This window comes from Jaculus jaculus, chromosome 19, assembly GCF_020740685.1.
Source record: "Jaculus jaculus isolate mJacJac1 chromosome 19, mJacJac1.mat.Y.cur, whole genome shotgun sequence".
Classification (NCBI taxonomy): Eukaryota; Metazoa; Chordata; class Mammalia; order Rodentia; family Dipodidae; genus Jaculus; species Jaculus jaculus.
The window spans coordinates 37,125,508-37,136,493 of NC_059120.1; the positions used below are offsets into that span (position 1 = coordinate 37,125,508).

Genomic DNA, 10,986 nt, shown 5'->3' on the forward strand with positions numbered 1-10,986 from the left:
GAACATTCCTCAGTGGACTTACTACAGTGGATGCAAACAATGAAAATTTTAGCAGGAAATCCTAGCTTTCTGCCCTTGGTCTTCCCAAACAACCCCTGAGATTGCTCAGGTAGGAGATGCATTGTTGCATGGAACTTGGTGCCACTGTGGGCTCATACACCACCTGGCAGGTCCTGGGAAAGGGTTAAAAGAGCTGGCTTCAGGGTTTTAGTCACATCTCTACTAAGTCAGCACACCCTTCTGACTCCATCTAACTTTGTTCTGTGGACATGTGTATATGTGTTCCTTTTGTTATTGTTTTCTTTTCTTTCTTTCTTATTTACTTACTTATTTGCTTATTTTGGGTGTGTGTGTTGAGTGTACACACATGCCACAGCGTGTGTGTGGAAGTCAGAGGACAGCTTCCGGGTGTTGGTTCTTTCTTGAGACAGGGCCTGTCTTGTTTATAACTGTGAAGGTCAGACTAGCTGGCCCACAATCTTTGGGCTCCCCTAACTCCACCTCTCCTACAAATATACATCACTTGCATCTGGCATTTTTAGATTCTGGAGGGGCCAAAATTCAGTCTCCAGGCTTGCTCAGAAAGCCCTTTTAACCACTGAGCCATCTTCCCAGCACCCCCTTCATTTTCTTAAGCACTTACCACTGACTCAAATCCATATACTCATTCAGGTCTGGCTCCGACTAACTCAGGGACTCAAGTTAGAGCCACAGGATGCCGCCCTGAGAGAAGCAGTCTCTCAGGGCACTTCCTTATCTCCTGTCTGCTGGTGAATCTGGTGGGCTACCACTGAAAAACCTAAAACTGCCCTTTCCAGTCTCTCTACTGACACAAACTTTGGAGGCTTAAAATGTGGTACTGCTGTAACAAAAACCTACATGGGCAGGGGCAGAACAGGACTTGGCTGGTGGGGACTTAAGGGAAGTGAGGAACATTGTGTTGGAAGTTGAAGAACACAAATCCTTATATGTCACCCAGATAACTCAGTAAGACTATTTCCTGTAGTAATGTGAAAAAGAAAACATGCCCAATGCATTAAGTATACTAGCTAAAATGTCCAGGCCAAATCTTCAGGGTATCAACTGGTTCTTGTTACTGCTTTATTAAAATATAAGATGAGCAGGGCTGGAGAGTTGGCTTAGCAGTTAGGGCGCTTGCCTGTGATGCCTAAGAACTTACTCCAAGACCCACATAGTCAGACACAGTGATGCAAAGCATGCAATGTTGCTCATGTGCCATAAGGGGGCGCACGCATTGGAGTTTGTTCACAGTGGCTGGAGGCCCTGGCACAGCCATTCTCTCACTCTCAAAAATAATTTTTTTAAATATGTAAGACAAGTGGGCTGGGAAGATGGTTCAGCCATTTAAGGCATTTGCTTGTGAAATATAAGAGAAGAGACATAAGATGAGCAAAACAGGGTCTGTCTAGTTTTGAAGTTCCTGAGGCTGTCCCTGAGGCAAACAATAATAAAATGAAGAATAGCTCCCAAGCAAAGAGCACATCCAAGCGCCATCAGGAAGGACACAGTGATCAAAAGGTAAAGCCAAGAGCATGTCTATAAAATCCTCCTTTTTTTTTTAATATGGGGTTGTTTTTTATCAATGGAAACAAATTGACAATGAATAGTATTTTAGGAGTTGAAAAGACAATACAGTACTAAACACACAGCCTTCATTTTCAAGATCAGAGTTTCTGTGATGTAATTATATAAAGATGAGGAGTCAAGTTTTGCAACCTAAAAATATTTACTTGTTAAAACTATATTAGTACTTTAGTAAACTATACAAAACAGGCAATGTGACAAAGATGTACATTTATAGAACTGCAGTCAGGCCAGACCCCAGCAGACAGAGGGAATTCCCAGCACAACCTCATTTGTCTATGAGGACGCAGAGCAGTCCTTGTGCAGACATCTTCTTGTCCAGCTGATCCCCTCAACACTTCTTGATGGTTTCTATGGATGTGCATGTCTAGTTGTCTGCTTCTTAGAGCAGACATTATCTTCCTCATCCACCAGCCATTGGAGGAGGACTGAGGCCACAAAGATGATTGATTCGACCCATTCTTCAGGGAGGGTTACCCAGTGGCCCTCTTCCATCTTCATACCTGAAATCAGATGGACTTCCATAGCCTCTTCCTTTTTTCACATCTTGCTGAAGCAGAGTTTTGTTTTGTTTTGTTTTTTTGTTCATTTTTTATTTTATTTATTTGAGAGCGACAGACATAGAGAGAAAGACAGAGGGAGAGAGAGAGAGAATGGGCGCGCCAGGGCTTCCAGCCACTGCAAACGAACTCCAGATGCGTGCGCCCCCTTGTGCATCTGGCTAACGTGGGACCTGGGGAACTGAGCCCCGAACCGGGGTCCTTAGGCTTCACAGGCAAGCGCTTAACCACTAAGCCATCTCTCCAGCCCTGAAGCAGAGTTTTTAAAAACCAAACTACAAACTGCTATTCCCCAGAAGAAATCTGTTATCAATGACAATCTCCATGGGGACTGACTCCAGCTGTCCAAAGATTGTCCATTCGAGATGGAAGCCATCTTCCCTCCAGTTCCCTACTTCCAAATGGCCTCCAAAATCCTCCTTTAAATCTCAAAGTTGAAAAGTGGTTCTTGAGAGTATGTTCAGACCAAAAGCCTGCTCCAGGATTCATGGGCTTATATGACCTCTAATCAATAAAATAACATCCAAAAACTTAAGGCCATTGCCCTTCAGCCATTTCAGCAGAAGCCCCTACATAAGAGCATTTCTCTCAATGAAGATGTGGATTTCTTTTGTTGAGAGAGCCAACCCTAGAGAGATTCTCAGAAGGACCTCATAGCTCTTGAGAGAGTTTTATCACCAGACTTTCAGCAAAAGTGACAGACAGTATAAAATGAATGAGGTTTTGGATTACCAAACTTTCTACAAACAGAAACAGTTGAAGAAACTGAAATGGCTCAGCTGCAAACACACGATACTTTTCATGAGCAAAGAAGGATGGTTTAGAGAGGACACCAAAAACCCAGAGAACAGAGACAAGCCTGTGGCGTCATCTCCAGGCAGTGATAGGAATGAGTCTTAATAACAACATTTATTGGGTTGCGTTCCAGAACTGCTGTGAACTAGTGATTAATTTGCACTTTCATTGATCCCCATTTGAACAGCAGGATCTGCTTTGGTTATCCTCTCCCTATGCCACCATTGTATGTTAGGTGTCCAAGGGATAAACTCCCTGTGTCCTTAGTTCCTCTGTCTACAAGTGAGGAATGATGCTTACTAAGCCGTGCTCAGGACATCATGGCTGACCCAATGCCTGACCAAAAGCACCTTAAGGGAGGAGGTATTTATTTTGGTTTACAGTTCCAGAGGACATAGTCTATCATGGAGGGGAAAGGCTAGAGGCAGCTGGTCATGTTGTATGTGCAGCAAGGAAGCAGAGAGCCATGAATGCCCGTGCTCAGCTCTCTTTTTTGTTTATACTCAGCCCCACATCCCAGTCCATGGAATTGTGTTACCTACAGAGAGAGTCTTCCCACCTCAGTTAATCTAATCTAGAAACTCCCTCACAGATGTGCCCAGAGATTTGTCTCCAAGATGATTCTAGATACTGTCAAGTTGAGATTACTTGTTATAGTTGTGGACCTGGTTTAGAAAATAAGATTGTGGGGCAGGGCTTAATGGTTAAGGCACTTGCCTGCAAAACCAAGTGACTCAGGTTTGATTCCCCAGGACCCACATAAGCCAGATGCACAAGGTAATGCATGCATCTGGAGTTTGTTTCCAGCACCTGGAGGCCCTGGAATGCTTCCTCTCTCTCTCTTTCTCTCTCTCTCCCCCTCCCTCTTTCAAATAAATAAATAAAAGTAAAATATAAAACAAGAAAAAAGTGTGATGCTTGAACTTATGTTATAATGGAATAACAATTATGAGGCCCTTGAGATGGATGTTGCAGAGTTACAGAGGTAGGAAAACCACACTCAAAAATATTCCAGAATAATTTCCACTTCCTGACCTGCACATCTTGGTATCATCCTTTTCTGTGTTGTATGAAGATGTGACAGTGTGCTATTTCTGCTTCTGAAATCAAGTTATGCTATACCTTCTGTCTTCTCACTCAGGAAATCTCACTGTCATGTTATATGTGATCTTACAGGCAGGCCTACATAAGGAAATGAGCCCTCTTGCCAATAGCCACACGGGTGACCTTGAAGAGACATTCCCCAGCCTCTATTCTGTGACTCACTACAGTCTTGTTCACACGTGAGTGGCACCCAGAGCAGAGTCTGAGTCATGGCTACCCAGCTAAGTCATTTCTGGAGTCCGGATTCTCAGGAACTGCAAAGATATAAATTCTTTGTTTTTTTTCTTTTTAAAACATATGTTATTTATTTATTTTTATTTAAGGGGAGAGAGAGAAAAGGGCCCCTAGCCACTGAAAACCAACTCCAGATGCATGTTCCACCTTGTGCATCTGGCTTGACATGGGTACTGGGGAATGGAACCTGGATCCTTTGCCATTGCAAACAAGCACCTTAATCACTAAGCCTCTCTTCAGCCCTAAATTCTTGTTCTTTAATATGCTAAGTGCTGGGGTCATTTATAAGATAGCAGTAAATTAATAAACAGGGTTGACATAATTTAAAATTTTTATGTATTTCTATATCATAGCAAAACAAAAGGAAAATGATATGTTAAATACAACTTACAATGACATAAAGATATTCAGAGATAAATTTTTAAGATATATGTAAGGAGAGCTGGGCATGGTGGTGCATGCCTTTAATTCCAGCACTTGAAGGCAGAGGTAGGTGGATCACCATGAGTTTGAGGCCACCCTGAGACTACATAGTGAATTCTAGGTTAGCCTGAGCTAGAGTGAGGCCCCACCTCAAAAAAAGAGATATATGTAAAGTGGTTTACATGAAAAAAATACTATATATTGCTTAAAAAGTAAGTTGTAAATGAATGAAGAGGTAAACTATATTCATTGCAAGAAAGTTTTGATATTTTGCCATTTTTCTTCAGTTTGAGTTTATATATTCAGCACTATCTCAGTGAAAATCCTTGTAGAAATCTTCAAGCTGATTCTAAAACCTACATGGAAGCACTTCCAATTAAAATAATCTTGGGAAAGGACAAGCTTGGAGAACCTGATTTCAGGACTTATTTAAATTGTAATCAAGATGGTGTGGTACTGGTATAAACACAAACAGCTCAAAGCAATATAGTCCAAAAGTTGACCCACATTGCATGATCAACTGATGTTTTACCTGAAATCCAATGACTGAGGAAAGGAAGATTTGACTTTTAACACATGAGAGAAGAAAAAGCTTTCTGCCATACCTGGAAAGAAAATATTAACCTTGGCCAATACACCAAAACAAATTATGGATACATCATATGCCTAAAGGTGAACTGAAGCTCCAAATCTTCTAGAAGAAACTCAGAAGGAAATCTCTGGCAAGGCAAGAAAATCTTGGGTGGCAGAAAGCAGCAACTATGGACAAATAACTTAGCAACATTTACTTCTGTTCATCAAGTGGTACTGTGAAAAACAAAAGCAAGAAACAGACTAGAAGAAAGTATTCACAATATCTGTCAAGGGACATATGAAAGGTAGTTTCAATATAATTTAAATATACTCAGTAATATAAAAATAATGCATCTTACTTTAAATTGGCAAAAGACTTGAAAATACACTTGACAAATGATGATATAAAAATAGCCAGTAAGTACAAAACACTTGGATCATCAGTCATCAGAGAAATGAAACCAGAACCACAGTAAGACACCACCGAAGTGGATAAAATTTAAGAATGTTAATGCCATCCACACTAGTGAGGATATGCAACAGTGAAATCTCAAACATTGCTGAAGAGAATATCTGATTATCTATTTGCCTTAAAGCCAAGTCTGTTAAGTTTCCAACAAAAGTACATCAGCCTAAGGACCCAGTCACCCATTTCTAGGCATTTCCTCAAGTAGAATGGAAATACATGTCCATATAAAGACTTAAACCAGAAAAACTGTTATTCATAGTTGCCAAAAGCTGTAAACAAATGTATTTCTGTCAATAAGAAAACAGGGATAACATTTATACAACTATTAATAATACATATAATTTTACTGAAAAAATGTACAAGACATTTACAGAAAGAAATATAAGTCACCACTGAAATAAACTGAAGAAAACCTAAATAAATGAAAGAATATCCCATACTGTGGCTTGGAAAAACAAATATTATGATACTGTCAATTCTCTACAGTGGCTCTATAAATTCAACATAGCTACAATAAAAAAATTCAGTAGGATTTTTTAGGAAAGTTAATGAGATAATTATAAAATATGTATGGAAATTCAAGAGCCAAGGAGAGCAAAGGCACTTGAAAAGCCAAAAAGGAACTTTTTTCCAAGCATCACATGCATTAGAAAACCACAAAAATTAAGAGCGTGACATTCATGCAAGGGTAAATAGACCAATCAAACAAAAAAAGTGTGTCCAGAAATCCACACATCCAGGGATACTTGGTTTGTGACAAAGGCAGGACTCTACAGTAATGTAAAAAGTATATGCTTAATGATGGGTGCAGAGTTCACCAGGCATCCACAGGAAAAAATATGCATTTTCATTTCACATCGAACACAAAAATAAAGTCCATGAAAAATGTACCTTCAAGTCTGGAAAACAAAACACGGCAGACATGAATATATGAATGCCTTCATGACTAAAAAGAAGGATGTTTCAAAAAGAAGAGACAAAGCCAGGCGTGGTGGCGCACGCATTTAATCCCAGCACTTGGAAGGCAGAGGTAGGAGGATCACCGTGAGTTCGAGGCCACCCTGAGACTCCATAGTGAATTCCAGGTCAGCCTGGGCCAGAGCCTACCTCGTAAAAACACACAAAAAAAGAAGAGACAAACTGCACAATCATAACCAAAGATTAACAAAACAGAATATGTCAAATCAAGAAATTGTGCTTCTCACCAAAAGGCATAATTAAGAGAACACACAGGGCTGGAGAGATGGCTTAGGGGTTGATGTGCTTGCCTGCAAAGCCTGAGGACCCAGGTTCAATTCCCCAGTACCCACACAAGCCAGGTGCACAAGGTGGCACACGCATCTGGAGTTTGCTTGCAGTGGCCACAGTCCCTGGGGCACCCATTCTCTCTCTCTCCTTCAGTGTCTCTCTCTCTCTCAAATAAATAAATAAATAAATAAATAAATAAATAAATAAATAAATAAATAAATAAATAAAGAGAACACATAGTCACGTCCTAAGTGAAGGATCACAGGGGCATTTCTATGTAAGTGGCAAAGGGTTTGCTCCAGAATGTGTAAATAACATGCACAGATCAGTAAGACTGGCGGTGCGTGGGTCTGGATCATTTTATTAGGCTCACAAAGTGCCTAGTAGAAGAGTGTGAATACCTCAACAGGCATTTACAAAGAGCAATGTGTGTGTGCCTCCACCCAGCACACCTGTTGGAATCTATGATGAGAACTTTAAGAGATCGGACCTTTAGAAGGTGGTAAAGTCATATAAAGGCTCGAGGGGACTAGCTATCCCTTTTGTCCTTCTGTCTCTTCCACAATGTCTCTTCCGTCACTCATCCTCGCTGGAGAAGGCGGCAGCAAGGCACCACCATGAGGCAGAAATCAAGACTTCACCAAACTCTGAATGTACCCAGTGTCTTGATCTGGTGCATCCCAACCTCCAGAAGTGTGACAAGTGATGGATTTATCAAGTGTCTAATATGAGGGATTCCTGTTAAAGCAGCAGGAGCTGAGTTAGACACAGATAATACCACCCAAATGACCAATAAGTGGGAAAAGTTGTCCAATCTCATTAAGAAAAGGAAATGCAAAACAAAACCTTGAATGGGGTAGCTAGTTCCAATTTCCACCAGCATGGCTACAACCAAAGAGGCTCGAAATAACGAGAAGCATTTGGAACAGCAGATCTCTCATATGCTGTGAGTGCTTGTTCAACTTGGTACAACCACACTGGTATTGTCTTACCACCCGGGCATCCACACAGCAGAAACACATGCATATGTTCACCAAGAGATCTGGTCAAGAACATTCACAGCAAGAGGTTGGGGAGATGGCTCAAAGGATGGAGCGCTTGCCACACATATGTGAATACCTGAGTGAGTTCAGATCCTTGGAACCCAGGTAAAAGCCACATGGTATAGCAGACATCTGTAATCCTAGTATGCATATTGCAAGAAGGTAGGTAGAGAAGGAATGATCTGTCAGAAGCTAGGATGATCACAGGCCAGTTAGCCTATCACACAAAATGGTGAACAGCAAGAGATCCTGCTTCAGAGGCTGTGGTAGGCAAAGGTCCACACCCAAGAGTTGTTTTCTGACCTCCTTACCCATGCCATGGCACTCACACACTTATACTCACATGCACAACCATCCACACACACTCAAAAGAATGTCCACAGTAACTTATTTGCATAGCTAAACTGAAAACAGCATAAGTGTCCTTCAAAATTAGCTGGTAAAATGTAGACATACATTATGGTAGGCATATACAGTGAAATGCTATATAACCATGAACATATATATAAACTACGTTTAGCAACATGAATAGGAGAATCCAGTTTCATATGGCTGTAGTTAAAGTTTCCTAACAGGACAAAACTAAACTGTAGCATTAGAAGTCTTTATAAAATGCTTGATTTTAGGGCTGGAGAGATGGCTTACTGTTAAGACATTTGCCTGCAAAGCCAAAAGACCCAGGTTTGATTCCCTAGGACCCACATAAGCCAGATGCATAACGTGGAACATGCATCTGGAATTTGTTTACAGTGAGTGGAAGCCCTGGTGCACCCATTCTCTCTCCTCTCCTCTCCTCTCCTCTCCTCTTCTCTTCTCTCTCTCTCTCCCTCTCTCTCTCTCTCTCTCTGCCTCTCAAATAAATAAATGAATAAAAATAAAATTTGAAAATCTTGATTTTAAGGAAGTTTATATTTGGAGATTTAGGAGTGGGCATGAGGGAGGATTCTGAAGTGATAACTCCTCTTTTTCTCGGTAAGTGAAATTTACATGGTATTTCTTATATAATTTATTGAGCATACTTTTTGTGATATTTTTCCTCTGTGTGTATACTAGTAAAAATTAAAAATAAAAGAATTAATAAATAACCATGCCTGGCATATCCCAAGTAGTCATAATAAAGTTCCCACTATTATTCTCTCAGCACCCCTCTCACCCCAAATCACATGGAACAGATAGTATCCTCCCAAAGGACCAGAAAAATTATAGGCTGTCACAAGTGAGAGCTGGCCTTCCTCTCCCTCTCCCTCTGGGACCAAGGCTCTAGATAACCAAAGGGACCAGACGTCTTTCATTACATCACCCAACTGAGGAAAGACTCATCACTCTCTTGGTGCCTCAGGAGCTGAAGACTCTGTGCTATTGAAGAGTGAACCTAGGCTCTCACACATGCTAAGGGATAACTTTTTCAAAAATTATTAAAACTTTCTAGGTATGGGATACCTCACTTCCAGAACAAGTGTACTAGCCTGCAGGATCCGATGAGGAACTAGTGTCCCAGAACCAAAATTCTCCCGGAAAGTTGGGGTTCTAAGTGTTCACCTTCTTTGTTGGACTATGCACCTGACTTATGGTTCCAAAAACAAGGTCCCTTCCAATTCCAAGGTGCATTTTTCCTAGAGGAACTGCCCTTTAGCGACATGGAATGTCTACCTCTGTGGTGGGGATTTCCACAAAGGTTTTTCCTTTCTCCACAAAGAGTTTGTTGGTCTGGGTTCCTTCCCAGGACTGAGGGAGACCTTGTTCAAGTCACACTTCACACAGAATGTCATATGGACATGCACATGAGCCTACATCTTGGGCTCATGTACATAGGTCGTTGGGTTTTTTGTTTGTTTGTTTTTCTGATAATTTATTTTTAGTAAGGGTCTCACTCTAGCCCAGGCTGACCTGGAACTCACTCTGTAGTCCACGCTAGCCTTGAATTCACAGTGATCCTCCTATCCTCAGCCTCCCAAGTGCTGGGATTAAAGGTGTAAGCCACCAAGTCCAGTAACACAAAGTTTTTCTAGAATGTTTACAAAGTACAGAAATATGTGGACCACTACTGGAAACTAAAATGCTGTTACTCCAGTCTTCTGTGGATTTTATTCATCCACAACCAAGGGTAGGAGAGAGTGGGTCCTTACACACTGGTATCTTCTTCTTAATTCTTGGTCCACCCCTGCTCCATCCTTGTACACGTGCATCACCTAGTGAAGTCCTGATTCTACCCCACAGCAGACTAGCCCGGGCATCCCCAACCACCACCTTCCCACCTTCCTTCCTCCTTAGTAGAGTTCTAGCTTCATACTTTTTCCTTTTTTAAAAAAAAAAAAATTTTACTTTTATTTATTTATTTGAGACAGAGAGAGGAAGGAAGACAGAGAGAGAATGGGCGCACCAGGGCCTCTAGCCACTACAAATGAACTCCAGACGCATGCGCCCCCTTGTGCAGCTGGCTGACATGGCACCTGGAGAATTGAACCGGGGTCCTTGGGTGTCCTAGGCATGTGCCTTAACTGCTAAGCCATCTCTCCAGTCCATTCTTTTTTTCTTGTCATTTACAGTGCTGTCTCCAAGGCTTTCAAGTGCCTCTCGCGCTGTCTCTCTCTCTGTTTCTCTCCGCCCCCCCCCCCCCACCAACATGTCACCTCCTTAGACTTCAGCATCTCTAAGGCAGCTTCTCACCTCCATCCTCACGCTTCGTCACCTCCAGGCTCCCTGCATCCAGCCATTACTCAGGCAAGGGGTGCCCTCACCAACACCTTACCCCACATGCAGCACCCTCACTGGGACCCTGCCCTTCCTGCTCCACGGTATCACCAATACAGAGGTAGTTCACCAAGACCTTAATATGGAATTAGCAACTTTATGCTTTTTCTCAAACAGCACCCTCCCCCAAAACCTTATAAACTTCAGACTCTTAACCCTGTCGTTCCATTTAAAAGTGAAT

General features: G+C 41.7%; 1 pseudogene; it reads right to left on the bottom strand.

Moving 5' to 3' along the window:
• Positions 1-1,999: 1,999 nt before the first annotated feature.
• On the bottom strand, positions 2,000-2,541 carry LOC101601363 (annotated as a pseudogene).
• Positions 2,542-10,986: the final 8,445 nt, after the last annotated feature.